Source organism: Felis catus, chromosome E3 (assembly GCF_018350175.1).
Source record: "Felis catus isolate Fca126 chromosome E3, F.catus_Fca126_mat1.0, whole genome shotgun sequence".
NCBI classification, from domain to species: domain Eukaryota; kingdom Metazoa; phylum Chordata; class Mammalia; order Carnivora; family Felidae; genus Felis; species Felis catus.
Window position 1 is genome coordinate 33,531,621 of NC_058383.1, and position 27,089 is coordinate 33,558,709.

The 27,089-nt window shown below is 49.1% G+C and overlaps 1 long non-coding RNA gene across 1 annotated transcript; it reads right to left on the reverse strand.

Moving 5' to 3' along the window:
- Window positions 1-2,099: 2,099 nt before the first annotated feature.
- Window positions 2,100-12,967, reverse strand: LOC123382632. Its single transcript, XR_006591280.1, has 2 exons — window positions 12,796-12,967; window positions 2,100-4,192 (listed from the first exon to the last, which is right to left on the reverse strand). It is a non-coding gene; the product is annotated as an uncharacterized LOC123382632 (long non-coding RNA).
- Window positions 12,968-27,089: the final 14,122 nt, after the last annotated feature.

A 27,089-nucleotide genomic window follows, 5' to 3' on the forward strand; every position in this document is an offset into this window, starting at 1 on the left:
CTATGAAAATGCAGGCATCATGTCCACATTGGCGATAGTTACGGAGGAGCACATTTGTCTCGGCTCCCCTGACCCACGTGAGACAGTGAGCACCCTGTCCTTGGAGGTGATCAAGTTAAGGAAGGAAGGTCATCCTTCAGGGATGCTATAGGGCTGATTCAGCCTCGGATATCAAAATTGGGCCCTAGGAGTTACCGCTCTCCAGAGCAAGAAAACAATATGGCGCAGCAAACGAGAGGGGCTGAATGAACGTTCCAGATGGATCTGTGGAACTTCCCCCGTGTGCCCCTCATTTCCTCCAGCTCCAAGATACTGTAATTCCGTGGTGTGTGCTGTGGATAAAAGGACCCCAATTCCCTTCCACGGAGCATTTCTCCAGGTATTTGTCTCCACTGCCATCTCCTTCTGCTCCATCTGCTGGGGCGTCTCCAGCACATTCTGCAGCCAGGATTAGCCACAGAAAAACAAGCCAAAAGAAGCCTTTTACGGACACCAGCAGCCGCACAGGCCAGCCCCAGGCCCTTCTGCAGACTGCAGCCATGTGATGGTCACGAAGGAGCCCCAGAGCACATCTGTGCACCCACAGGGATGGAAAGGAAATGACTAGTCCCCCCGTGTGACCTCTGTATTAGCCAGGGTGCCCCGAGGAACAGAACCAATGGATATATGTAAATAGAGAGAGACGTTTATTATGAGGGATTTTGGAGCCCACAGGTCCCAGGGTCTGCCGCCTGCCAGCTGGAGGCCCAGGAAGCCAGTGGTATGGTTCCAGACCGAACCCAAAGACCACGAACCAGAGGAGCCAATGATGTGAGTCCCGGTCTGAGTCTGAAGACCTCGGTTGATGGGCCTCCACGACTTGGTAAATTCACTTTAAAAAAATCACTGAATTATAGGGTGAGCCTGGGTGGCTCAGTCAGTTGAGCATCCAACTCCGGCTCAGGTCATGATCTTGCAGTTCGTGGGTTCAAGCCCCTCATCAGGCTCTGTGCTGACAGCTCAGAGCCTGGAGCCTGCTTCCGATTCTGCGTCTCCCTCTCTCTGCCCCTTCCCCGCTCATGCTCTCTCTCTGTCTCTCAAAGATGAATAAACGTTAAAAATTTTTTTTAAAAAAATCACTAAATTATACCCTTGAAATGCACGAATTATACAATATGTAAAATATGCTTCAATGAACTTTTTTTTTTTTTAAGTGTTGGCACCAAGGGTCCCAGTGGATCAACCAGGAGAAGTTCCAGTGTCGGAAAAAGAGTCACACGTTAGCTCAGTGGAGTCCCCAGGCGTGGAAGCCGGCTTCTTGGCATCCCACAAAATGTTAAAACGTGATTTTAGGCAAGATAATGTCCTGTTTTATTATGTTGGCAAGAGAAGGCTGTGAAGAGGGGTGAGTGGCCACAAGGACCAGGACACCATCGGTAACAGGTTTAGAGCAACTTGAATTTATACTTACTTTGCTTTGAAAACTTTCAGGGGGAACAAAATTGTCCAGAATGTCAAGGGACTAGTTCTCCATGATTGATTAGTAGTGACTGGCTGGAGCACTGTGTTGAAATTGACTAGTGATGTCTTGCATGGATTCAGGAGTAGGAACAAAAGCAAGGTGTGCTGTTTATTCACCAGCCCTGCTTACACACTCAGAATCACTGCCTTGTACAAGAAGATGCCATAAGCCTGAGACACCGGAGGCAGGGAGAGCAGAATCATCTTGTTCCAGAAGGTCAAGATGATCTTTTTTCTAGAGAAGAAAATCCTGACGCCAAGGGAGCTTCTGTGCTCTCTTAATGCCTCTGAAGCCCAGAAGAGAATCTCTTTCGCTATGAGCCTTTTTCACACAGAAGGTGTGCTAACCCGAAACCATTCATTGCAACCAGAACCTTTAAGGAGTTCCACTGATACACTTAACCTGCCAAGTTCTCATTTCCACAGAGGCGAGGAAAACCATGGAGTGACGCGTCTGACCCCATCTCCCCACAGCCCATTAGTGCGGTCAGAAAACCTTCCCCATCTCTTTAATCTGCCACCCTACAGAAAAGTTTTAATAAGAGGCTCATAAACACATAGATTCATCTAGATTTACCAGTCATTAACACTTTGCCACATTGCTTATCTCTTTTTTTTTTTTTTTGGCTGAACTAAATAATTGGTGGCACCATGACATTTCATCCTCACACACTTCCGCATATATTTCCTAAGAACAAATACATTCTCCAATGCAACCACCGTGCGGTAACATCGTTGGCACGCCCGTGAGATTTAAGTCATACGATATTAGTACCTGAGATGCAGCCCATATGAAAGTCTCCCCAATACACCCAGTAATGTTCTTCTCTATTAATTACTTAACTAACCCAGAATCCAATCAAGGCTCAAATACTTTACTTAGTTGTCACGTCTTATTAGTCTCTGCACCCAAGAACGATCTGGCTGCCTTGTCTTCACCTCCATTCATCGATGCTACGTCAAAGTCTAGGCTAGCTGCCTTGTGTCTTATGGAAGGACCCCCTCTTTTTGAAAGGGGCACAGCTCTTGAAGAAGGCTTTACGGTATCGATTTCTCAGTGCCTTTCCCACCCTTCTGCCTGCAATTATGAGATTTCAGCAAGCATCCTATGCATGGCCAATTTAATTCCGATTCTCCAGTTAAGAATGGATTCGAGACACCTATCTCTTCTCCGCACACTGTCTTCATTAGATGTGGCTGCCAAAGACAAGGCTAGCCTCACTAGCTTAGTATAAAATCAAGTGAAGGTTGGGGCGTCTGGGAGGCTCAGTTGGTGAAGTGTACAACTTCTGCTCAGGTCATGATCTCACGGCAAGTGAGTTTGAGCCCCACATCGGGCTCTGTGCTGACAGCTCAGAGCCTGGAGCCTGCTTCGGATTCTGTGTCTCCCTCTCTCTCTGCCTCTCCCCAACTCATGTTCTCTCTCTCAAAAATAAACAAAACTTGATAAAATCGAGTGAAGGTCATCTGGCTGGCCACCACCTCCCCAAAGAGGAGAGAAAATTCGCTTAGGTTTGGGGCTGTTGGTATAGTTTTGACGCCTTTCTAAAATAACCTCCTTGCTGCTTTATTAATTCCTGTGGGTGTTTCATAACAGGTGACAGAGTTGCCCTTTAATTGCTGAGGGATTTTAATTGTGCACTGCTGTTTGCTGTTCAAAATGATTTACCTTGGTTCATAAACAGCTGCATCACAGGGACTCCCTCTATGGTTAGAAAAGCAAACTTACCGGCTGCGTGATTCCCACACACAACTCACACGCACACCTTCAGTTGGGACCGTGTCTCCCAACATCACAAGGTTCGTATCACCCTCACCATTCGGGGCAATATCTACAATTACTGACTTAAAACTTTCATTTAAACCACACTGCTTTGCTTACCGAAATAAATAACTTTTCCAATAAGATCTTCTAACCCCACCAACAGAGAGCTGGCATGACTTTCCATAATCAGCGATAAAAATGAGATAAGCCTGAGGCCTGCTCCTTCTGGTTGAAACGGGAGGTCGGCAAGAGTCAAAGACCGAGGACACCACGCTGAGACTCTCGCCTGGGAGCCCGCAGGGGAACGGGAGAGAACTGGAGACAGATTAGTTTTCCACCACAAGATGTGCAGTTATTTAACGTCGGGTCCGATGACCCCCCGGAATGATCTGTGGCGCCCACAGAATGGGTGCCCACACACTCTACACTTTGACAAACACCAGTCTTCCCGTTTGGGGTGGTTTCTTTTGTCTTGTTTTTCTTAACACACTACGCAAAGATCAGTCCTTACGTTCGACAACGTATTCTAGCGTCTGTTTGGAAAACTTGATTAACATATTGTGCCACATGGATGGCGAGCTGGGAAAAACCTCAGCAAGAAGTAAGGCTGAAGCATATCAAAATTACCATGTTTGGAGATGGCATATGATCTGACGTTAGTGGTCTCATGGAACGTAGCCCAGCAACAATCATCAGTGACACCCACATCAGCCCCGGTGGGGTTCGCCGCTTACCCAGCATCCTTCACACCACCACCTCGCTTTGTCCCGGAAGTGAACTTCCATGCAAGTCTCTTTCTTTCTTCCTTCCTTTCTTTTCACGTCCCTTTTACAGATGAGAAAATTCCTCAGTGGTAGGAGGTGGTGGGGGGGCCCCAGGCCAGGCAGAAATGCAGAATTTAATCTCTCTTGTGGGTGACTTGGAGACCTATGGGAGGCAAATACGGGTTTAGGATTCAGACAGGTGAATATTCAGCTCCCGGCCCCCGCCCTGTGCAGGTGTGACCTTGGGCAAGCCACCTCTCCTCTCTCGGCTGCAATTCTGTGGTCCTTACAAAGTAGAAACGAACACCTATCCCAAAGGACGTTGGGAGACTCTGAAGAGAACATGAGGGCATGATGAACGTCTTGTTGTCCCTGACGTTAGTGTGGTCATAGTTGAAAAGACCGGGGCGCCTGGGTGGCGCAGTCGGTTAAGCGTCCGACTTCAGCCAGGTCACGATCTCACGGTCCGGGAGTTCGAGCCCCGCGTCAGGCTCTGGGCTGATGGCTCAGAGCCTGGAGCCTGTTTCCGATTCTGTGTCTCCCTCTCTCTCTGCCCCTCCCCCGTTCATGCTCTGTCTCTCTCTGTCCCAAAAATAAATAAACATTGAAAAAAAAAATTAAAAAAAAAGAAAAGACCTACCTCCTTCTTGTCCCTGAAACTAATTACATCAGTATCTTTATCCTCTGAGCAATCTCCCCAATTCAAGGGAGATTTGACCCCAGATTTGTCCCCCAAGGAGGAGGAAACCAACGAGAGCCACGGAGACGATCCCCTGGAACTGCCGAGAGGCCACCTCCTCAGGCATGTCACGGGCTCAGCTCTGCACGATGATTCTCCGAAACTCTTAAGACACAGGGATGCTCCTTGTGGTCTTAGAGGAGAAAGTTGCCGCCGCACATCTTTGTCTGTTGTAACCTTCCAGGCAGTGAGCCCAGCACGGCAGGAGCTGGATAAATGTTTGCTGAGCTGAGCCACTGATGCTGGCAGGGAGGAATGACTGCAAATCCCCACACTGAAGCGCCCGAGAGACTTCCAAGAAGAGAACGATGCACACTTGTTCAGCCCGGGAGACAGGACGAGGACCACAGAGAGAAACAAGGTCCACTCTACATAAGGGAGCATGTTCTTAATCAACTTTTTCCAACCATCGGGTCCACTGCCTTTTACGGCAGAGAGTGTCACTGGATACATTCAAGCAAAGACTCCCCGATCATGCAGTGGGTGTGATCTGGATGAGTGACCATATTAGAGAAGGCTCTAGAACATTAAGCCTGTCTGTGGTCCATTACGGTAGCCCCAAGCCCCGTGAGGCTTTCACGCACTTGAAACGGGGCTTGTTTGAATTGTAGAGGTAAAATATGCAACAGACATCAAAGATTTCATACCCAAAAAGGATGCAAAATTAATAACTTTTACACTGGTTTCCTGTAAAAAATGACAATTTTCATATATTGTATTAAGCAAAATATATTTAAAAATTTAAATATATTTAAATATATTAAATATATTTATTTAACATAAATAAATATATTTAACTGGGTGGCTCGACTGGGTGGCTCAGTCGATTAAGTGTCCGACTTTGGCTCAGGTCAGGATCTCGTGGTTTGTGAGCTTGAGCCCCGTGTCGGGCTCTGTGCTGACAGCTCAGAGCCTGGAGCCTGCTTTGGATTCTGTGTCTCGCTCTCTCTCTGCCCCTCCCCGGCTTATGCTCTGTCTCTCTCTGTCTCAAAAATAAATAAAACATTAAAAAAATTTTTTTTAATTTATCTCACCTTAGCAAAGCCTCACGTATACAAAGAAGAGTAAGATTTAACTGTTTCCTCAACGTAAGAGTGAGTGTGGGGTTACATACAATGTACTCAAAGTACTGAAACACTGACACACTCCTCAATTTTTGTTTTTCTATGTGTTTTATTTTCTATATAAGGACGACCTCAGTGAAAATTTTAGGGAGTTATTCAAATAAAAAGAGGGGCGCCTGAAAACTAAAAGGCAACCAATGGAATGGGAGAAGATATTTGCAAATGACATATCACATAAAGGGTTAGCATCCAATAAAGAACTTCTCAAATCCAACACCCAAAAAACAAATAATCCAGTGAAGAAATGGGCAAAAGACATGAATAGACACTTCTCCAAAGAAGACATCCAGATGGCCAACCAACCCATGAAAAAATGCTCAACGTCATTCATCATCAGGGAAATACAAATCAAAAACCACAATGAGATCACCTTACACCTGTCAGAATGGCTCACATTAACAACTCAGGGCACAACAGTTGTTGGCAAGGATGCAGAGAAAGAGGCTCTCTTTCGCAATGCTGGTGGGATGCAAACTGGTGTAGCCACTCTGGAAAACAGTATGGAGTTTCCTCAAAAAATTAAAAATGGAACTACCCTACAACCCAGCAATGGCACTACTAGGCATTTATTCAAGGGATACAGGTGTGCTGTTTCGAAGGGGCACATGCACCCCAATGTTTATAGCAGCACTTTCAACAATACCCAAAATATGGGAAGAGCCCGAATGTCCATCGATGGATGAATGGATAAAGAAGATGTGGTATATATATACGATGGAGTATTGCAATCAAAAAGATTGAAATTTTGCCATTCGCAACAATGTGGCTGGAACTAGAGGGTATTATGCTAAGTGAAATTTGTCAGAGAAAGACAAATATCATAAGACTTCACTCATATGGAGGACTTTAAGATACAAAACAGATGAACACAAGGGAAGTGAAGCAAAAATAATATAAAAACAGGGAGGGGGACAAAACAGAAGAGACTCTTAAATATGGAGGATAAACAGAGGGTTACTGGAGGGGTTGTGGGGGGGATGGGCTAAATGGGTAAGGGGCATTAAGGAATCTACCCCTGAAATCATTGTTTCACTATATTCTAACTAACTTGGATGTAAATTTAAAAAATAAATTAAGGGGCGCCTGGGTGGCTCAGTCGGTTGAGTGTCCGACTTCAGCTCAGGTCACGATCTCACGGTCCGTGAGTTCAAGCCCCGCGTCGGGCTCTGGGCTGATGGCTCAGAGCCTGGAGCCTGCTTCCAATTCTGTGTCTCCCTCTCTCTCTGCCCCTCCCCCGTTCATGCTCTGTCTCTCTCTGTCTCAAAAATAAACGTTAAAAAAATTTTTTTAAATAAAAAATAAATTAAATAAAAATCAAATAATAAATAATAATAATTGGAAAAAAAGAGGGGCATCCGGGTGGCTCAGTCGGTTGAGTGTACGACTTCGGCTCAGGTCATGATCTCGTGGTTCGTGGGTTCGAGCCGCACATTGGGCTCTGTGCTGACAGCTCAGAGCCTGGAGCCTGCCTCAGATTCTGTGTCTCTGTCTCTCTCGGCCCCTCCCCTGCTCACAATCTGTCTCTGTCTCTCTCAAAAATAAATACACATTAAAAAAAATTTTTTTAAAGAAAAGAAAAATCAAGGCCATCAGATTTTGGCTGGAATAAAAAATGTAAAGTTAACAAAATGTGTTCATATGCCTTATTTGGGGGCTAAAAAAACAAAATGAATAAATACCAGTAACAGAAAAAAATTGATCTCACCCGGGTTTTTTTTTTTTTTTTTCACCTTTTTAATGTAGCCACTAGAATATTTTAAATTGCCAGTTGGGTCTGTGGTTGGTGTTGTAATCTCATGGTAGCACAGTCCCCAAGGTGGAGTCCACAGGGATGGAAAAAGGAGGAAAGAATGAGGAGATGTCTTCAAATGTCCCCTTCCTGGTCCCCACTCCATCCTTCAATCAAAGAACCTCAGGAGCACCTGGGTGGCTTAGTCGGTTGAGTGTCTGACTCTCTGTTTCAGCTTAGATCATGATCTCACAATTTCATGAGTTCAAGTCCCACATCGGGCTCTGCACTGACAGCATGGAGCCTGCTTGGGATTCTCTCTCTCTCTCTCTCTCTCTCTCTGCCCCTCCACCATTCATGCTGTCTCTGTCTCTCTCAAAAAAAATATTTTTTTTAAATAATAAAGAAAGAAACATTTAAAAAATTGTATAAAAAAAAGAATCTTAGATGAGCAGCAGGACACTTTAAAGACTAACCTAGTTTATGGGGCGCCTGGGTGGCGCAGTCGGTTAAGCGTCCGACTTCAGCCAGGTCACGATCTCGTGGTCCGTGAGTTCGAGCCCCGCATCGGGCTCTGGGCTAATGGCTCAGAGCCTGGAGCCTGTTTCCGATTCTGTGTCTCCCTCTCTCTCTGCCCCTCCCCCGTTCATGCTCTGTCTCTCTCTGTCCCAAAAATAAATAAACGTTGAAAAAAAAATTTTTAAGATTAACCTAGTTTAGGAGCCAGCAGACCACAGCCCAGAGCCCCAGCCAGTCCACTGCCTGTGTGTTGTTTCTGGTTTTGTTTATTGAGGTGATGTTCATACAATACAAAGTTACTCATCGTACAGTTACAATTTAGTAGTGTTCATCTTTTCTTTTTTTTAAAATAATTTTTTAGTGTTTCTTTTTCAGAGAGAGAGAGACAGAGGATGAGCCAGGGGAGGGGCAGAGTGAGAGGGAGACACAGAATCCAAAGCTGTCAGCACAGAGCCCAACGCGGGGCTCAAACCCACAAACCGTGAGATTGTGACCTGAGCCGAAGTCGGACGCTCAAGCAACTGAGCCACCCAGGCGCCCCACATTCCCATGCAGCCACCTCTATCTAGTTACAAAACAAAACTAGGTGTGCAGCCACCTCTATCTAGTTACAAAACATCTCCGTCAGCCCAAAAGGAGACGTGTGCCCGTGAAGCTCTCACTCCCCACTCTGCCTTCCCACCCATGGGAACCAGTGACCTGCTTTCTTATCTATGGAATTGCCTGTTCCACTGATATGAAACCCTGCACTGTGTGCCCTTTTGCGTCTGGCTGTTTCCCCTTAGCACGAAGACCGCAGGGTCCATCCACATCAGAGCGGGCATCAGGACCCCATTCTTTTTCATGGCTCAATACTGTCCCATCATGTGGGTAAACCACATTTTGTTCATCTGTGTGTCTGTCTGTCTGCTGGACATTTGAGATGTTTTCCCTGCTGCCTGTTCTTGTAAACGGCATTAAATCAGAGCACAGCAGGGGCCCCTGGGTGGCTCAGTAGGTTAAGCGTCCGACTTTAGCTCGGGTCATGATCTCACCACTCGTGAGTTCAAGTCCCATGTCGGGCTCTGTGCTGACAGCTCAGAGCCCGGAGCCTGCTTCGGATTCTGTGTCTCCCTCTCTCTCTGCCCCTCCCCAACTCGTGCTCTGACTCTCAAAACTAAAGATTTAAAAATTTTTAAATTAAAAAAGAAAAAGAACACAGCCTCATCGATTTGTGGACGGATCGTCCCCCCACCCCCGCCCCACAGCAGCTGATTGAGTGGCTGTTCCAGAGACCACATGGGCCACAAAGCCTGAAAAACTTACTATCTATTTACACAAAAAGTTTGCCAACCTCGGATCTGGTTCATCCAACCCCCGAACACCTATTTTTAGCTGAAGGAACTGAATCTACATCCCACCCACCCTTCCCTTCCCAAACCGAGTTCCTGTCTGTTACAGACTGAATGTCTGCATACCCCCAACCCTGTCCCCAGAGCTCCTGTGTTAAAGCCCTAACCGCCACGATGGTATTTGGTATTCCGAGGTGAGGTATGTGGGAGGCGCTCAGAGTTAGACTGAGTCATGAGGGTGTGCCCTCACGATGGGGCTCGTGTCCCCATTTGGGGACAGTCGAACAGGGGCAGAGGAAAAGTCATACGAACACATGGCAATAGGGTGGCCATCTGCAAGCTATAGGAAAAGACTCTCACCGGACCCCAGGTCTGCCTGCCCCTTGATCTTGGACTCCCAGCCTCCAGAACTGAGAGAGATAAATGTCTGTTTGAGCATCCACCAGCCCTGCCCCAGTCTGTGGTATTTTGTTACGACAGCTCCCACAGACTGAGAGATTCTCCCATCATCTTCCCTGTCACCCACACTGAGCATTGAGAAGTCATTCTTGATGTTCCCAGCCCCTTCCAATCCAGTCGAACCAGGGTCTGCCTTGCACATCCTAGATTTGCCCTGCCCTCAGCCCTTGCCCTCCATCCCAATGGCCAGCACCCAAGTTCATGCACTACAATCTTTCTCTACATTCGGAGAAAGAGAGGAGAGGGTGTAGCAAGTGAAGGTCAAGGTGCTGATGAAGTGGTTTACATGTGAGGTGTGATCAGGCTTCTCTCCACCTTCCTGTGTGAGACGAAGGCCCCCACCCAGGGAAGGAGGGTATCAGAAAATGGGACAGAGACCAGGGAGGGGTGGGAGTGAACAAAGAGAGCTGGGCTTGGGTGGAGCCCTTGATCCTCCACAAGAAAGCTATCTACACATTCGATGCAATCCCAATCAAAACTGCACCAGCATTCTTCTCGAAGCTAGAACAAGCAATCCTAAAATTCATATGGAACCACAAAAGTCCCCGAATAGCCAAAGTAATTTTGAAGAAAAAGACCAAAGCGGGAGGCATCACAATCTCAGACTTTAGCCTCTACTACAAGCTGTCATCATCAAGACAGCATGGTATTGGCACAAAAACAGACACATAGACCAATGGAATAGAATAGGGCTTCCAGAATTGGACCCACAAAAGTATGGCCAACTCACCTTTGACAAAACAGGAAAGAATATCCAATGGAAAAAAGACAGTCTCTTTAACAAATGCTGCTGGGAGAACTGGACAGCAACATGCAGAAGGTTGAAACTAGGCCACTTTCTCACACCATTCACAAAAATAAACTCAAAATGGATAAAGGACCTGAATGTGAGACAGGAAACCGTCAAAACCCTAGAGGAGAAAGCAGGAAAAAACCTCTCGGACCTCAGCCGCAGCAATTTCTTACTTGACACATCCCCAAGGGCAAGGGAATTAAAAGCAAAAATGAACTATTGGGACCTCATGAAGATAAAAAGCTCCTGCACTGCAAAGGAAACAATCAACAAAACTAAAAGCCAACCAATGGAATGGGAAAAGATATTTGCAAATGACATATCGGACAAAGGGCTAGTATCCAAAATCTATAAAGAGCTCACCAAACTCCACACCCGAAAAACAAATAATCCAGTGAAGAAATGGGCAGAAAACATGAATAGACACTTCCCTAAAGAAGACATCCGGATGGCCAACAGGCACATGAAAAGATGCTCAATGTCGCTCCTCATCAGGGAAATACAAATCAAAACCACACTCAGATACCACCTCACGCCAGTCAGAGTGGCCAAAATGAACAAATCAGGAGACTATAGATGCTGGAGGGGATGTGGAGAAACGGGAACCCTCTTGCACTGGTGGTGGGAATGCAAACTGGTGCAGCTGCTCTGGAAAGCAGTGTGGAGTTTCCTCAAAAAATTAAAAATAGACCTACCCTATGACCCAGCAGTAGCACTGCTAGGAATTCACCCAAGGGATACAGGAGTGCTGATGCATAGGGGCACTTGTACTCCAATGTTTATAGCAGCACTCTCAACAATAGCCAAATTGTGGAAAAAGCCTAAATGGCCATCAACTGACGCATGGATAAAGAAATTGTGGTTTATATACACAATGGAATACCACGTGGCAATGAGAAAGAATGAAATATGGCCTTTTGTAGCAACGTGGATGGAACTGGAGAATGTTATGTTAAGTGAAATAAGCCATACAGAGAAAGACAGATATGTTTTCACTCTTATGTGGATCCTGAGAAACTTAACAGAAGTCTATAGGGGAGGGGAGAGAAAAAAGGGGGGGGGGGGTTAGAGAGGGAGAGAGCCAAAGCCTAAGAGACTCTTAAAAACTGAGAACAAACTGAGGATTGATGGGGGGTGGGAGGGAGGGGAGGGCGGGTGATGGGTACTGAGGAAGGCACCTGTTGGGATGAGCACTGGGTGTTGTATGGAAACCAATTTGACAATAAATTTCATATTAAAAAAAAAAAAAGAAAGAAAAGCATGAGCAAGGAGGAATTCAAGATGTCCCTGTGAACCCTCCCACCTGCTCAGAGCTCCAAGGGGTGAGAGGTAGCAGTCTCAAGTGGTTAACAGCCTGAAGTTGAAGCCAGATGACTGGGTTAAAACCTGGCTCTGCCCCTTGCCTGCTGTGTAACCTCAAACATCTTACTCAACCTCTCTGTGCTTCAGGCGCCTCATCCATAAAGGCAGGGTAATTAATGGGCATGGTTCTTGGTTGTTTTGTTTTTGTTTTCTTATAAAGTGACCCCCTGTGTGATCATGAGTGACACTGTGAAGCAGGTTGATTTGAAAAGAAAAGTGCACCATCCAAGTCGGGTACCATATTGGCTTCCTGCGGCTGCTGCAACAAGTTACAGGCAACCGGGCAGCTGGAGGCGACATGTCTGAGTCTAGGCGTGGCCAGGACTGGTTCCTTCTGAGGCTGGAAGGGAGAACCTGACTCATGTTCCTCTCTTAGCGCCTGGTGGCGGCCGCGATCTTTGACCTTCCTTGGCCTGAGGGTAGATGTCCCCACTCCAATCTCTGCCCATCACTGCACGGTGTTCTCTTCGGTATCCTTTCCCCTCCATCTGGATCTTCTCCCCTCTCAAATCCACTGGTCGTTGGATTTGGGGACAGCTGGGTAATCCAGAATGATCTCACCTCAAAATCTTGATTTCATTTCACCCGCAAAGATCCTTTCTCCAAATAAGGTCACATTCACTTGTTCTGGGTGGACAAACCTTTTTTGGGGGGGCAGGGGGAGGGGGAGGGCTGATGTTCAACGCACTGCAGGCCCCTAACGCACTTACCCCAGGCAGGAACTGCTTTCATTCCATGGGAGGGATAACGGCGAACGGTCCAGAAGCCGCGTGCCAGGCATTGTGTGAAGTGATGTCCACTCACTAGCTCAGTTATAGGGCTTTCACAATTTGCTCCCCCTCAGCACTGGAAAGTGTGACCGCCATCCGCCCGGGGGCCCTCAGTGCCTGCAGAACAAGGACACGTGAATTGGTAAGTGGCACCATCTGGAAGAGGCTGGGAGTGAGCGCCCTCCCTCCCCCACCACCCGTTCTCCTGTGAGGATCCACAATTTGATCGCTTTCAAGGCAATAACCCTGCTTCAAAAGAGCCCACCCTTTTATCTCCTCTAAGGCTTTCATTCTGCGGGGGACCAAGTTTCAGAATTGAACCTCGGTTTGTTTCTTTAAAGTTCCTATAATGATGTAAGGTGTGGTGCTTGACCTTGGGGGGGGGGGGCAGGGCGGGGAGGGGGGGGGCGTAAAAAAAATCTTTCCCAAGCTTGCCGCATTTTCAACCACACTTTGCACCAAGTACAAGTAACAGTAGGGGCGCCTGGGTAGCTCAGCTGATCAAGCGTCCAACTCTTGACCTCAGCTCAGGTCACGGTCTCGCGTAGATTCGAGCCTCTGCGCTGACAATGCGGAGCCTGCTTGGGATTCTCTCTGCCCCTCCCCTGCTTCCTCTCTTTCTCTCTCTCAAAATAAATAAATAAACTTGAAAAAAAATTTTAATAAAAATAAAATGAAGTGAAATTAATTAAAAAAAAAAAGAAGTAATTGTAACAAAATACTAACAGCAACAAGAAAGGCATGTGGGCCCCTCCATCCCATATCCTCTTCAGGCTCTGAATGGCTCTTAACATCACCTTGTGCTGCCTGGGGCTAAGTGACCCACAGCCTGAGCACTGGTTGAGGGGGGTGCAGCTTACAGCCCTGAGGGCACGAGGCAGGCAAGTTGAGGAACAATTATAATGAATGGGGACCTCGAGCTGTGACAGAGGGGGCCACCTGCAGCCTTACCTGGTGGAGACCCTGACTACTGATCTGAGGCTACACAAGCAGGGACAGCCAGCTTGCAGGTGACAGAACTCAGCCAGGGAGAGCAGCCCACGGGAATCGGATACTGCTGTGAACTAAGAATATTCCTTGAGGACCCCCACTAGCTGTCAGACACAGTCTGGGCCCTTTGCATGTATCTCCTTGGTTAACCCTTACAGCCACCCATGAGCCCGGTGCTATCATTCCCAGCTTTTTCCAGCCCGTCCCCACAGCCTCCCGCGGACGGACCACTTTGGGCAGGCTGCCAAAGCTCCCGATATGTGGCCACCACAAGGAAAAATATTGAAAGTTCCGGTCCTTGAGGTTTTCCTTCCCGATGCACATTTCTGGTGCTACCAAAAATATTTTGACATCTGCTCATAGGCAGCTGTAACAAGTACCTTTTCTCTTCCCCATGCTATGGGAAACGTGAAAATTAAACAGAAGGAGCAGCCCTTGCTGGGAGGACTGTTACAGCAAAACTTCCAGACCAGACTGTGGCCAGAGCTCTGCTGTGTGACCCTGGATAAGCAACGTTGCCTCTCTGTGCCTTGGTTTCCCTACCTGGTGTAAGAAGGGGCAATAACCAGACTGTTTCTGAATAACCAGAAATTCAATGATAATGTAATAAGGCAGGACTCAGCAAACCTCTCTGTGCAGGACCAACTCTGCCACAGAAAATATGTAAATGAATGTAAAACATGTAAATGAACAAGTGAAAATATGTAAATGAAAGAATGTAGATTTATGTTTCAATAAAACTTTATTTACAAAAACAAACCATGGGCCAGGATTTGCCTTATGGGAGTGCAGTTTGCTGACAAGAGGCCTGGCTTCAAATCCCAATTTGTGACTCCTTTTCTCATTATTAAAATTTCTTTTTAATGTTTATTTTTGAGAGTGAGAGAGTACAAGCAGGGAGCAGCAGAGAGAGAGGGGGACACAGAACCCGAAACAGGCTCCAGGCTCTGAACTGTCACCCAGGTGCCACCCTGCCACCCGCAATTGTGCCTCTTATTAGCTGTGTGATTTGATGCAAGTTACTTAACTTCTCTGATCCGTGGCCTTCTCGTCTGCACACTACTGTGAATAATACAACCTTCCTCTCAGGGCTCACGAAAAGACCTGTGAGTTACTGCCTATAATTCCCTATACACAGAGCCCCGCACCTGGTAAAGGCTCAGCAAACATCAGCCACTCCTGTCACTAATGCAAACCACTGCTGCTTCTCCTGAAGTCTTTGGGCATGGTCAGCCCTGACACCCGCAGTCCACCCTCCCACACTCAGGGTGATAAGGGAGCTGAAGGCAACACCCACCCCTCCCTCTCTCTGGACTAGGTGGGATCTGTGTGACATTCCTCAGGCACTCCAGGCTGCCCAGGAACAAAGGAAAGATAAGAAAACAAACAGTTAACTGATAACAATCACAGCCATGCAGGGCAGGAGTCACCATCAGTTTACAAATGTCTTAGTAAATTACAAGAAAAAAGCAATCTTACTAATAGCCTAATCTCCAGAAACATATAGACTCAGTTTCCTGGAGCCCCCAATATCTCCTTCCCCTGCATAGTGATGTGGGGAACAAAGGCAAGAGAGGAAATGGCAGGTAAAATTAAATTTCTTTTTAACCTGCAGCCCATTGACAAATACTTGAGGCAAATACAGAGTATAACATTTCTCCAGAAACCCCTACCGTCCCATGTTCGGGCCTTACTAGAGGGAAAACAACCTAAGCTTGACAACAGCAAGGCCTCGGGTGACTTAGGAGTCCTCTTTAGCAAATCTAAGTCCTTCTGGAGGCCTCTCATTTGCCTTTACCTCCCCCAACTCCGTAGGATATGGAAGCTCTTCTGCCTGGGGATCCCCGTGCTTTAATAAAATCACCTTTTGGCACCAAAGACGTCTCTTGGCCCTCGCTCCGGACCCCATCACCCCAAAACCACATCAGTGGGCCTCTATGGGAAGCCTGTCTGTTTCTCCACATCCCTCGAACTGTGAGCCTCCAAGGGCACAGTCTGGTACACAGTAGGTGCTCAATAAACACCACTAGAATGAATGACTACGCAGACCTCGTTCCTAAGTCCCAAGCGAAACCGACCCCAAATATGAATTTTTTCCTCCCAAATAAACCTGGAGAAAGCCAGGCCAGGGGAAGTGAATAATCACTCAATGGTTGGTCTGCCTTAGACTCCTAAAAGACCAGAGTCAGACGTGGAAAGTGAGGGCGAGAGAGACACAAAGGTTTGCTTAACGCCACCCAGCAGGTTCAAATCAAAGACGTAGGAGTCAGAGTTCATACCCGGGCTCCTTGTTTATTCACCATATCCCCATCCTCTCTCCCTCACTTAGCCAGCCCACGGACGAACACCCCTCAGTGGGATCTCACTGACGTGGTGGGCTAGACAGGTGAGCCGGGATTTAATGTCTTTGGCATGGTCATCCCAGCCAACACTGAATTCTGCCAGCTTACTCCACCACCCTGCCCAATCGTGGATAGATTCACTCACGAAGGTGGGCTCCCAGGGACGAGGGCTGGGATGCTCACAGAACTCACAAGAGCAGCACAGGGAAGTGAAAACATCTGGCTTCGCCAAGGGGTCCCTGAAAGGATCCCAGCTTTAGCACAGATGCCCCCTTCTCGGCTCATCCTCAGGATCCAGAACCTCCTGTCTGCCACCGTAACAATAAAGATAAATAATAACTAAATCATTAAGGCTCTATCACGTGACAGCTCTTGGAGACAAGATCTCGCTGAAGCTCACAACAACCCAATGAGGTAGAAATCACCCCTACTGCAGAAACTGCTACCTGCTTCCTGCGATCCCTCCTTCTTCTCCAAATTTTGGCAAGACACATAGCTTTGGAGCTCAGATAGAAATGAGATCTCCCAACCTCCCTGGCAACTGGGTGAGACCATGTGACTAACCCTCGCCAGTGGGAAATAAACAGAGGTGATGAGTTTCGACGTCACCTCCTTAAAAGGAGTTGCTAGTCCCCCTTCCACTTGGCCATGCCACTATTAGCAGAACAACAAAGTAAGAGGAACCTGGATCCCTGAAAGACTTCATGGAGATGTCAGCCTTGAAGCATGCACCTTGACCCTTGTGTGAGAGAGAAAACAGACTTCTATCTACTTAAAATTGCTGCATTTGGGGGCTTCTTTGTTACAGCTTCGTACGCTAACTAATACATCCTTAGTACCCTGATGAGCATGTCTATGCAGCAGATGAGGAAATGGATCTCAAAGTGGTTAAGTTACTTGACCGAGTGAATGCAGATGAGATACAGCCAATGAGAGACAGAATAAAGCTGTGTTTGACCCTAAAGTCTATGTCCTTCCCCCAAGTCACGGTGCCTCTCAATTACGAGACTCGTGCTGCAGGCACTTCTTCAATGTACAAGGTCCTTTCACATACAACTAACCAACTAACTAACACGTGATCTAGTTGTGAGAAGGGAGATGATCCATTTTCAGAAATATCAAATACAAGCTGTGCTGTCTAGTTAACAATAGATTTACAACCTATTGGAAAATGTACAAACCTCTCCACCCCCCAAAATGGAATCCCAAACCCTTAGACACTCCATTTCCTGGTTCTTCCCCTTTCCTTGTCGAGAGCTTATTTTCACGGGCTTTGCAATGAGCATGAGGCAAAGAACTGTAGTCTCTATCACTTCAAGGAATGTACATTTATGCCAATGAGACTACGTTTTGCCTTACATGGGCACAGGGGACTTCTGGGTAAGGCTGTGACTTCTGTAGTGCTCAGCCAATGAGGAACCAGGGAAGGGACCTGAATGCTAGGAGATAAATTGTCTGCTGTAACTGCCCCAAGTGTGAGTGGCCATCAGACACCTGCTCTTGCAAGAACTTGATTAAAGCCTCACTTCACTGTGCTCTGAGTCTCCGCGTCCCTCCTTTGATTGGGTCGGTGGACTTATTTCTCCCACTAGTGAAAGCAGTTTCTTTGGGAGGGATTGCAGGCGCATCAACAGGAACGCGAGACAGGGAAAGAGAGGCAGACAACCAAGCACGCATTACCCAGAAAGATGCCCTGTATGTAAAATAGAGCTCAGTACCACTGGGCAACCCTAGCAAGAGAGTGCAGAACGTACCTCAGTTTCCCATCAAAAGGGCAAGGCACCTGCAGTATTTCTCCCCCTCTCCCAGCCCTCATGGGCGGAAGGAAGCAGCCAGGAGTGTGAACACTGGCAGCCTTCCCCATGCACAGGCAGATCATGCTGTTAGCCCAGAGGGCCCCCAGGATACCAACGCAGGAAGAGGGAAGCAGGTAGAAATAGATGCTAAGGGCTAGGAGAGCGCCAACACCTTCAGCCATCCAGTGCCAGGCGGACTCTTAGCAGACAACTGGTCTACCTCTTTCTAGCACAAAAGAGAACTCTGCACCAATCTTTGATTCAGGCAGCTTTGATTTCAAACTCATATTTGCTTGATTTTTAAGATACCATTGCCTGTAAGATGCACAGTAGGTATATGACAGCTTTTCTGGACTTAAAATCAACATTAAAGACACACAAAAGGCATTTTGGGTTCAGACCTCTTAAAAGGCTTAGAGGAAAGCATCTCAAACTCTAGACAATATGGTTCTGTCCTGCTGTCCCCATGAGAACGCCTGCACCCTTCTGACCCTCTGTCCCAATCTGGGCTGAGAAAATAGAGGTATTTTGTTTGAAAACCTGTTCTGCCTCTGGAGTTCTGTGATTTTCTGTTTCCTCCCAGCATCTTTGTCATGGCAACACAAGGCACATTTGCATTTCAAAAACTGCCCTCTCTACTCTACACCTTAAAACCAGAATCACCACCTCCCCATACAACGTTTATAAACAGGCAACTTCAACCCCTTTGTGTCCAGGTACCCTCCTTTTAACAAGAGACACATACAGTTCATTGCTCATTGTGTCACTATCTTTCAAATGCACATTTATTAATTAGATGCATTAGGGGCTGGCTAATTTTGTTAGGAGGAGAAAGGAGAGCTAACATTTATTAATGGACTGTGGTGACAAGACAGTATCTCATGGCTTTAGATGTATCATTTTATGGGGCACCTGGGTGGCTCAGTCTATTAAGCCAAGTCCATCTGACTTTGGCTCAGGTCATGATCTCTCGGTTTGTGGGTTCGAGCCCTGTGTCGGGCTCTGTGCTGATAGCTCAGAGCCTGGAGCCTGCCTCAGATTCTGTGTCTCCCTCTTTCTCTGCCCCTGCCCTGCTAATGGTCTGTCTCTCTCTGTCTTTCAATAATAAATGTCAAAAAAAAAAAAGATGCATCATTTTATGCAAGCCCCACAGCCCCTCCACCAACAAAAGAAACTAAATCTCAAGGAGGTTATGTCACCTGCCCAAGGTCGGGTAGCTGGCAAGGTGCAAATCTGAGAGCTAGCATTTTGTCAGGGCTTGCTGCCACAGACAAAAACAGAAACAGACAGACAGTGCGGGAGGAGGGGAACAAAAAAAAAGGGGGGGCGGGGAGAAAGGAAAAGAAGGAAGGATTCCATCCCCAAAAGACCTACCCTCTTACTCATGTCAGACCACCTGATGCCGCCTGATGTCGCTAAGAAACCAGGGCGTGTGAGCTCTGCTTCCCAATCCTTAAAGATAGCCATCCAATCGCCCCAGCAAAAGAGGGAGCAACTTCCCTTTTCCTTTCTTCTCTCCCTTTCTCCCCCACTTAAATATTCACCAGCCCATATCAGCAAGCCAAACTCCCTGGTTGCGAGATTTATTTTGTTCTCTGTTGTCTGGTCCATTTAATTTATTTAGCGTGTTGGTTTTTATGAGTATTGTCTCTCTCCTTTGCTCTGGAGCAGTTTTATTTTTAAAGTTTTTAAAATTTTTTTATTAAAAAAAAATTTTTTAATGTTTATTTATTTTTGAGACAGAGAGAGACAGATCATGAGCGGGGGAGGGGCAGAGAGCAAGGGAGACACGGACTCCAAAGCAGGCTCCAGGCTCTGAGCTGTCAGCACAGAGCCCCATGCAGGGCTCCAACTTGAACCAAAGTCGGACACCTAACCGACTGAGCCACCCAGGCGCCCCTGGAAAAGTTTTAGAGAACAGCAAACCTGGTCTCTTTAGAATCCCACCGGAATCTCTCAGACTTTGCTTTCCCACTTTGGGATAATAAAGTTGGCAGCTGTACATTAGACTGCATTAGTGCGACTGTCGGGCAAGCCTGGTCTGGGTAGGACCACCTGAGGAGGCTACCGGCCGCCCCACGCCTTGCTATCTGTGAGCTCCCAACCACTAAAGAATGCATAATTCCACCATTAGAGATTCATTCTTTTGGCCATTCAAAAGCCATCTGTAAAATCAAAGGACCCTGGGAGAAGTGACAGATACCTAATATCCAGTGCTTCCTCACCTTTTTATGATTTGAGGATGGTGGGGGGGGGGGGTGAGGTGGAGGAGGCTAGGGACCCTCTTGTTAGAAAAATGTGGACAGATGCAAAATCCTACATGATGCTTGGACCCCAGAGAGAGAACCCCTGCTTGAATCTGTTATCAGCTGATTCCTCAGTAAGTAGGTTGAGAGGAAGGGTTATCTCATAGTGGCAAGAACGCAGGCCCTGCAGAAAAAGATGCTGAGAAGCCCCAGGAGGGTCAGGGAGGTAGGAGGGAACCGGAGCTTAAGCAGCACGGAGGGCACAAGGATGAGAAAGATGAGAAAGATGAAATTGGTCTGTTGGAAGATAATCCTGGGGCGAGGAGGAGGAAGCCTTTACCAGAATCTAGAGAGAGGGATAGGGAAAGAGAAGAAAGCAGAGGGCTGTCTGGACGGGGGCTGTGACCCTCAGTCCAGAGATGCGATGGACCCCGATTGACCCTGCAAGGGGGAAACACAGAGAATAACTATCTTGACCTCACTCCCCGTTCCTCCTCCTGTTATTGGTCCCATTTTACAGATGGGCAAGGTGAGGCTCAGAGCCGTGAAGTCACCCGTCCAAGGCCACAGAGCTGGGAAACGAAAGAGCCAACATTTGAACCCGATTCTCCGCTTCCAAAGTAACTCTGTTTTGCTGTGATTTGGCCAAGGCCAGTCTGCAAAACTTAGCTAACAGTGCCTCAAGCCCCCGAAGTGCCACGGTACCAAACAGACCACAGGAGAAGTGGATCTTGCAAATGCAATCTATCAATGGGGTAATATGCATTTGGTTCCAGCTGGTGTCATTGTGGTCAGCCACTAAGCAGACACAGTCCCTGGTACGTCAGTCTCAGGAGCATCAAGGGATCTCCTGAGCCTCCAACAACTATGCCAGTCTCCCAGGACTAGAGGGAGGGACAGGTCACCAGCTTGGACCCAATCAGGATGCCTCCTCCAGTGGGGCTGCCGTGAACGCCCACACGGCGGACTTGAATCCAAAGCAATGCCGGTACTGTGGGCACCCCCTCAGTCTTGGGGAGACTGCTTCCCTGAAGGGGGCTCACAAGGGCCAGAGGAGGGAGACAGCTCTGGATCCAGGCTCAGCAAATCCTGAGGATACAGAGGGGACCAAAGAGGACACAGGCCATGCTCCTGAAGCTTACAGTCCAGAAAAGCTTACAGTCCAGACAGCTCTGAGCTGTCAGCACACAGCCCGATGCAGGGCTCAAACCCATAAACCGTGAGATCATGACCTGAGACAAAGTCGGACGCTCAACTGACCGAGCCACCCAGGTGCCCCTCCGTGGGCTGTCTTATCCCCCAGACTGTCCCTCTCTGAAGGAACAGCTATATCTGCCTCGCTTTGGGTCACACACCTATCCCCCTCTTTCTGGGGGACAGAACGGTCCCCAAAGTTGTCCAGAGAAGAATCCCCAGAACCTGTGAACACAGGTATGTTAAGGTTATGGACCTCAAGTTCAGGAGACTGTCCTGATCATCCGGGCTGGCCCAGTCTATCGCATGAGCCCTGAAAGCAGGAAACTTCCTCTGGCTAGAAGCAGAGACACACAGAAGTCAGGGAGATTTGGAGCACATAAGGCACTTGGCCCGCCTTTGCTGGAGGGACCACATGGAGAGGAACACGGGCAGCCTATGGGAGCCAAGACCAGCCCCCAGCCGGAAACGAGGACCCCGTCCTACGACACGTTATTGAATTCAGGTAACAACCTGAATGCGCTTGAAGTGGATTCACTCTCAAAGGCTCTAAAAGGAACGACCCGTCTATACCTTGATTTTGGCCTTACGAGACTCCAAACAAAAAGGACCCATGCAGCCACTCTTATCTGGACTGCTGGCCTCCAAAGCTGCCCCCTTATCATTTTTTTTAATGTCTATTTATTTTTAAGGAGAGAGAGAAACAGAGCATGAGCCAGGGAAGGGCAGAGAGAAAGAGAGGGAGACAGAATCCAAAGCAGGCTCCAGGCTCTGAGCTGTCAGCACAGAGCCCCATGCAGGGCTCCAACTTGAACCAAAGTCAGACACCTAGCTGACTGAGCCACTCAGGCACCCCTGCAGCCTTATAAATGGGTCTTATCCAAGCTGCCAAATGTGTGGTAATTTGTCATAGGAGCAACTACACATTCCCGAGCTGTGACAGGGTCACAGGGGAAGGTCCTGGAGGCTGGGAGCCCATGGAGAGAGAGACCAGGAACACTAGGGTGCCTGTGTGTGAAGACTCACCGGGGACATCCAGCCCAGCTGAGCCCGCCCCACGGGGACAGAACTGATTCCGGCAGCTGCACCTGACCCACACCTGCATGGCAGACCCCAGGGCAGAAGCGCCCGGCTGAGCCCAGCCGGCCCCCAGAAGTGGGAGAGACAATGATCCTGCCACGAAGCTCTGCAGAAATAGAAACCCAGACAGTCTTGTTAGGAAGATAAATTAGAATTAATGCCCTAACGCATCTGAAATAGTAAGTACCCCATAAACGTCAGCAAATGCACTTTGAGTATGATCAGCTCCACGTTACAAATGAGGCAGCCGGGACTCAGGGCAGTCGCGGGGCGTGCAAAGCTGCAAAGCGGTACGGCTGGGATACGACTCCAGCTCGGCCTGACCACAGCTCTTCCCGCAGCCCCGGGCTGCCTCCTGCCCCTCGACCCCTGCTAGAAACAAATGTAGCTGCATTACTTCTGCGGCAGCTGGCCTGGGTGCTGCCAGGCTGGTTAACGGCCATGCCTGCGGCTGCACAGCCTCCTGCGAGCCCGTGCACAGGCTGCGGGAAGTTCACCTCCCCCACCAAGACTCCGACATCATTAGATTCTCATTTCCTCTCCCAAGTGGACGCAGGAAAGGATGGCTGGGCAGGGACAGAGCAGCTAATGAGAATCGAACCTACCACTCAGCCCTGCCTCCCTTCCCCCTGGCTCTGCACCCCGAGAACCAACGCAGGAGGCTGCTCCCCTTCCCTGGCCAGCGTCATCACCAGGGCTGGTGGGCTGCCCGGCCGGGGGCTTTGGGCCCAGTGGGCTGGAAGGTTCTTTCCGTGTGAGCCAGCAGCGTCCTGCTTCCTGAACAGAATAGCAGTGACCAAGTCCCCCATCGGCACCCCCTCCAGCGGAAGGTGAAAGAGCAGACGTGTGGCCCACGGACGGTCCAGAGCCAGCCGCCCCCACCCCGCTGTGCGGTCCCCTCCCCCTGCAAGATGCAGGGAAAGAACGGAGCCAAGAAAGAGATGTTCTTTCTCCGTTTGCGCTCTCCCTTTCCTTCAACTCCCTCCTCTGCTGTCTTTCTCCTCCTCCTTTCCTTCCCTCTTAATGCTGTGGACTCCCTCTCTGTGGACCATTCTCTCCCTCCTTTACATGTGCACACACACACACACGCACACTCACACATGGGTGCACACTCACATGCATGCACACGCGCACACCCCATCTTCTGAACCCAAGAGAAGGCACCAGCCCCCACCAGGTAAGCCGCAGACAGAGCAGAGACCTCGAGCAAGCAGGCTCCTTCGGGCTCGAGCCCAGGGGAGGCTACCAACAGCCCCTCTAAAGACATCGGCCTCTCCCCAACGCGCAGCCCTGTCAAGTGGCAGAGGAAAGACTTTGGAAAGATAGGTTTCCTCCTCTGCCCAGTCCCCACTGCCCATTCCTGCCCACCTCTGCCCTCCGGCTACTCTGGGGACTGGGCCGACGGAGGGGACTCGTAGGCTGCACTCACTCAGGAGGCCATGCAGGGATCTCACGAGAGCCAGCCATCAGCTTCCTTCTGCACAGACCACAGGACATGGTGTTGGAGGTGAGGGGCCGTGGAGCTGAGACGTCAAAACTCCTCTGGGCTCCACCTGGTGTCTCTTGAGATCCCCTTCCGGCCCTGCCTCTCTTTCAAGATCTGGAGCGTGGGGCCAGGGAATCCCCCATAGCAGTGTGGATGAAGACGTGATGAGGGGAGAAAGGGAGCCACATCCCTGTGGCCTCGCAGTTAACATGCGGGGGGCGGGATGGTCAGACCTCTCTCTCCCACCACTCAGCTTCACAGCCACACCCTGTCTCCCTTCTGTCCTGTTGGGAGCCCTGTTGTGTAGCCATCTCTCAGATGTGCCCTTGAAGCCAGATGTGTCTGGCTCCTCTTTTGGGAGGCTGGTCCCATCGGAAAGGCCCGGAGAGGGGGCCTACTGACAGCATCCATCCTCAACGTCCATAATCTTAGCACAGCCCGGAACCACACCCTAACGCCACATAGTGGGGATCCTGAGGCCCATTTTACAGATGAGGACACTGACACCAGAATGGTGAGGTGGCCTGCCCCGGATCACACAGCTCATTACCAGATTCAGTCTCAGGACGACCCAATTCTTGATCTCCACCAGCTGGGGGACATTTGCCCACTCCCTTCCAATGCCTGTATTCAGCATTGGCACTAGATGCCTAGGCTTTACCCCCGGAGCTAGGAGAGGTAGGCAGCTAATTTCCGTCAGAGCTAATGGAAAAAAGAGCGAGCCCTTTTTTTATAACTAGAAGAGAATTCAACCGTCACAGCCAGAGTCTAATATCTCAGATTACGTAACAAAAGAAAGAGAGCAGCAAATAGATTTAATTAGGGAAGAGAAGAAACCATTTGGATTCCTGGCCGCAGAAGTGAGGAGGTGAAGGTATAGTGCGATTCCAGACAAAAGTACTTTTCTGCTAGGGATTTCAAATCCGCATCACGGTCAAAGCCACCACCTAGAGAGGACCCGTGGGGTCCCAGCTCTGCACAATAGCCCTGGGGACAGGCTATTCCTACACCCATTTCAGAGACGAAGGACGGAGGTTCAGAGAAGTAACAGGCTTCACCGATCAAAACCAAACGCAGTCCATCATTCAACACCCACTCATCGGGTGCCGGATGTATGCCAGGCACACACCAGGAGCACCACAGGCGCTCAGGACAGCAGAGACGATCCGGGAGCCAAGCCTGCACCTGTCTCACACCCAATCCGCTCCCTTCAGAGCAGGAACTCAATCACTGTTTGTTGAATGGATGAATTCCTTCCAAGTGTTCATTCCACAGCTACTTTATTGCTGGCAAGAGCTCCTGGCCGAGGGCAGCTGGAATGAGGTGTCCCAGGCAACCATCAGCAACTCATTTCCAGAGACGGCTGCTGCTGAAGGAGCGGGGGGGCTAGGTCCTGGTCCTGCAGCCCCAGGGATCCGTCCCCCACCTCATCCCCTGTGGCCTGTGTCAGGCAGCCTACGAAAGGTGTTACCTCATGGAGTACTGACTTTTATTTTTTTAAGAAGCCAAAAGTGCAGCTGTTACAGCAATCGATAGCCCAGGAGAAGGGGTGAAAAGGCAGCCCCCCGAGATCCTCCAGCATGCTCCCCCAGCCCTCCCAGCCCCCTGCGCTCCTCTCTCCGGCTGAGGTCCTGGGAACCAGACGAAGCAAGGGGCAGGAAGTGGCAGCAGAGAGGTGGTGCAGGCGATGTTCCAGCTGCTCCAATATAAACAGCCTTAGAGTGGAGTCCCACCTGTCTTACAGATGAGGGAACCCACGTGGGAAGGGGCTGGTCCCCTGCCCAGTGTCACACAGCCACCGAGTGATGGCAAGCCCCGGCACGCAGACTCTTAGGAGAGCTTAAGAATAGCACGTGTTGTCGGGGCGCCTGGGTGGCTCAGTCACTTGAGTGTCTGACTCTTGATCCCAGGGTTCTGGGATCGAGCCCCACGTCGGGCTCTGCACAGAGCATGGGGCCTGCTTGGGATTCTCTCTCTCCCCAACCTGTGCCCCTCCCCACCCACCATGCACACACATGCTCTCTCCATAAAAAAAGAAAACATTTAATTAAAAAAAAAAAGGCTGCTTCTAAGAAAGACCAGCACAGCCAAATCTGAGCCCTGCAGGCAAACAGGCAAGATCCAAAAGCTGGAGGAATAAGTACAGTGCATATATCAACAGATATTGACTGCCTACTGTATGCCAGGCACAGGACATGTACTGGAGAGACAGGAGTAAGCAGAAATAAACACCCTCCCTGCCTTTGTGGAGCTCATGGCTCAGTGGGTGACACCAGTTAATCAAAGGAGGACACGAATGAATGTAAAATACCAACCATTACCAGGCTCAGAACGGAGAAGTACGGGAACCATCAGAGCAGGTATCAAAGCAAAGAGACCCCGTTTGGGGTTTCCTTGAGGAAACGGCGCTTGAACTGAGACCTCTAGGGTACAGTGGAGTTAACTGACCCAAAGAGCATTTGGCACAAAGGGAGACACATGTGCAAAGGTCCTGAGGCAGGATGTGTGTATTGGCGAGGGCAAGAATTTGGAAAAAGGCCAGTATAGTTGGAGTTGAGGGAGCAAAGAGGAAGCTGGGCATAGCCTGAGGCTGAGAGGTAGGCAGGGGCCAGATCACAAAGGGCCATGAAGTCCTTTGAAGACATTTTGTCTTTATCCCAAGAGAAAAGGGAGTCCATTGAACTGTTTCAAGCCAGGGAGCGGGGTGGGAATGTCCATGATGGAATGATCCCACGATCAGGCTGCTGAGTTGAGAGGGAGCCCAGTGACCCGGAACAGAGATAAGAGGAAAAGAGCAGAAATGCTAACACAGGGGCTCAGACAGCCTTACACCGCGCTCTCCGGGCCCACCTGACGGGCCCAGGCAGTGAGGGGCGCCAGCCACATCCCACATCCTTCCTCGGGTGTACACGGAGGTGTCACTCTGTGTTCTGTGGTTCCTCCAGAATCCCAGCAAGGCGAGCCCGGGGCGCACAGCACCTCACCAGCAACAAGACCTCGTCCTGCTCTGTGCCCAAGCCCCTGCAAGTCAGGCTCCACTTTTGGGGATGTTCAAACCTAGTCAGGTCACGGTGGGAGAACTGGGTCTGGAGCAAAAGTC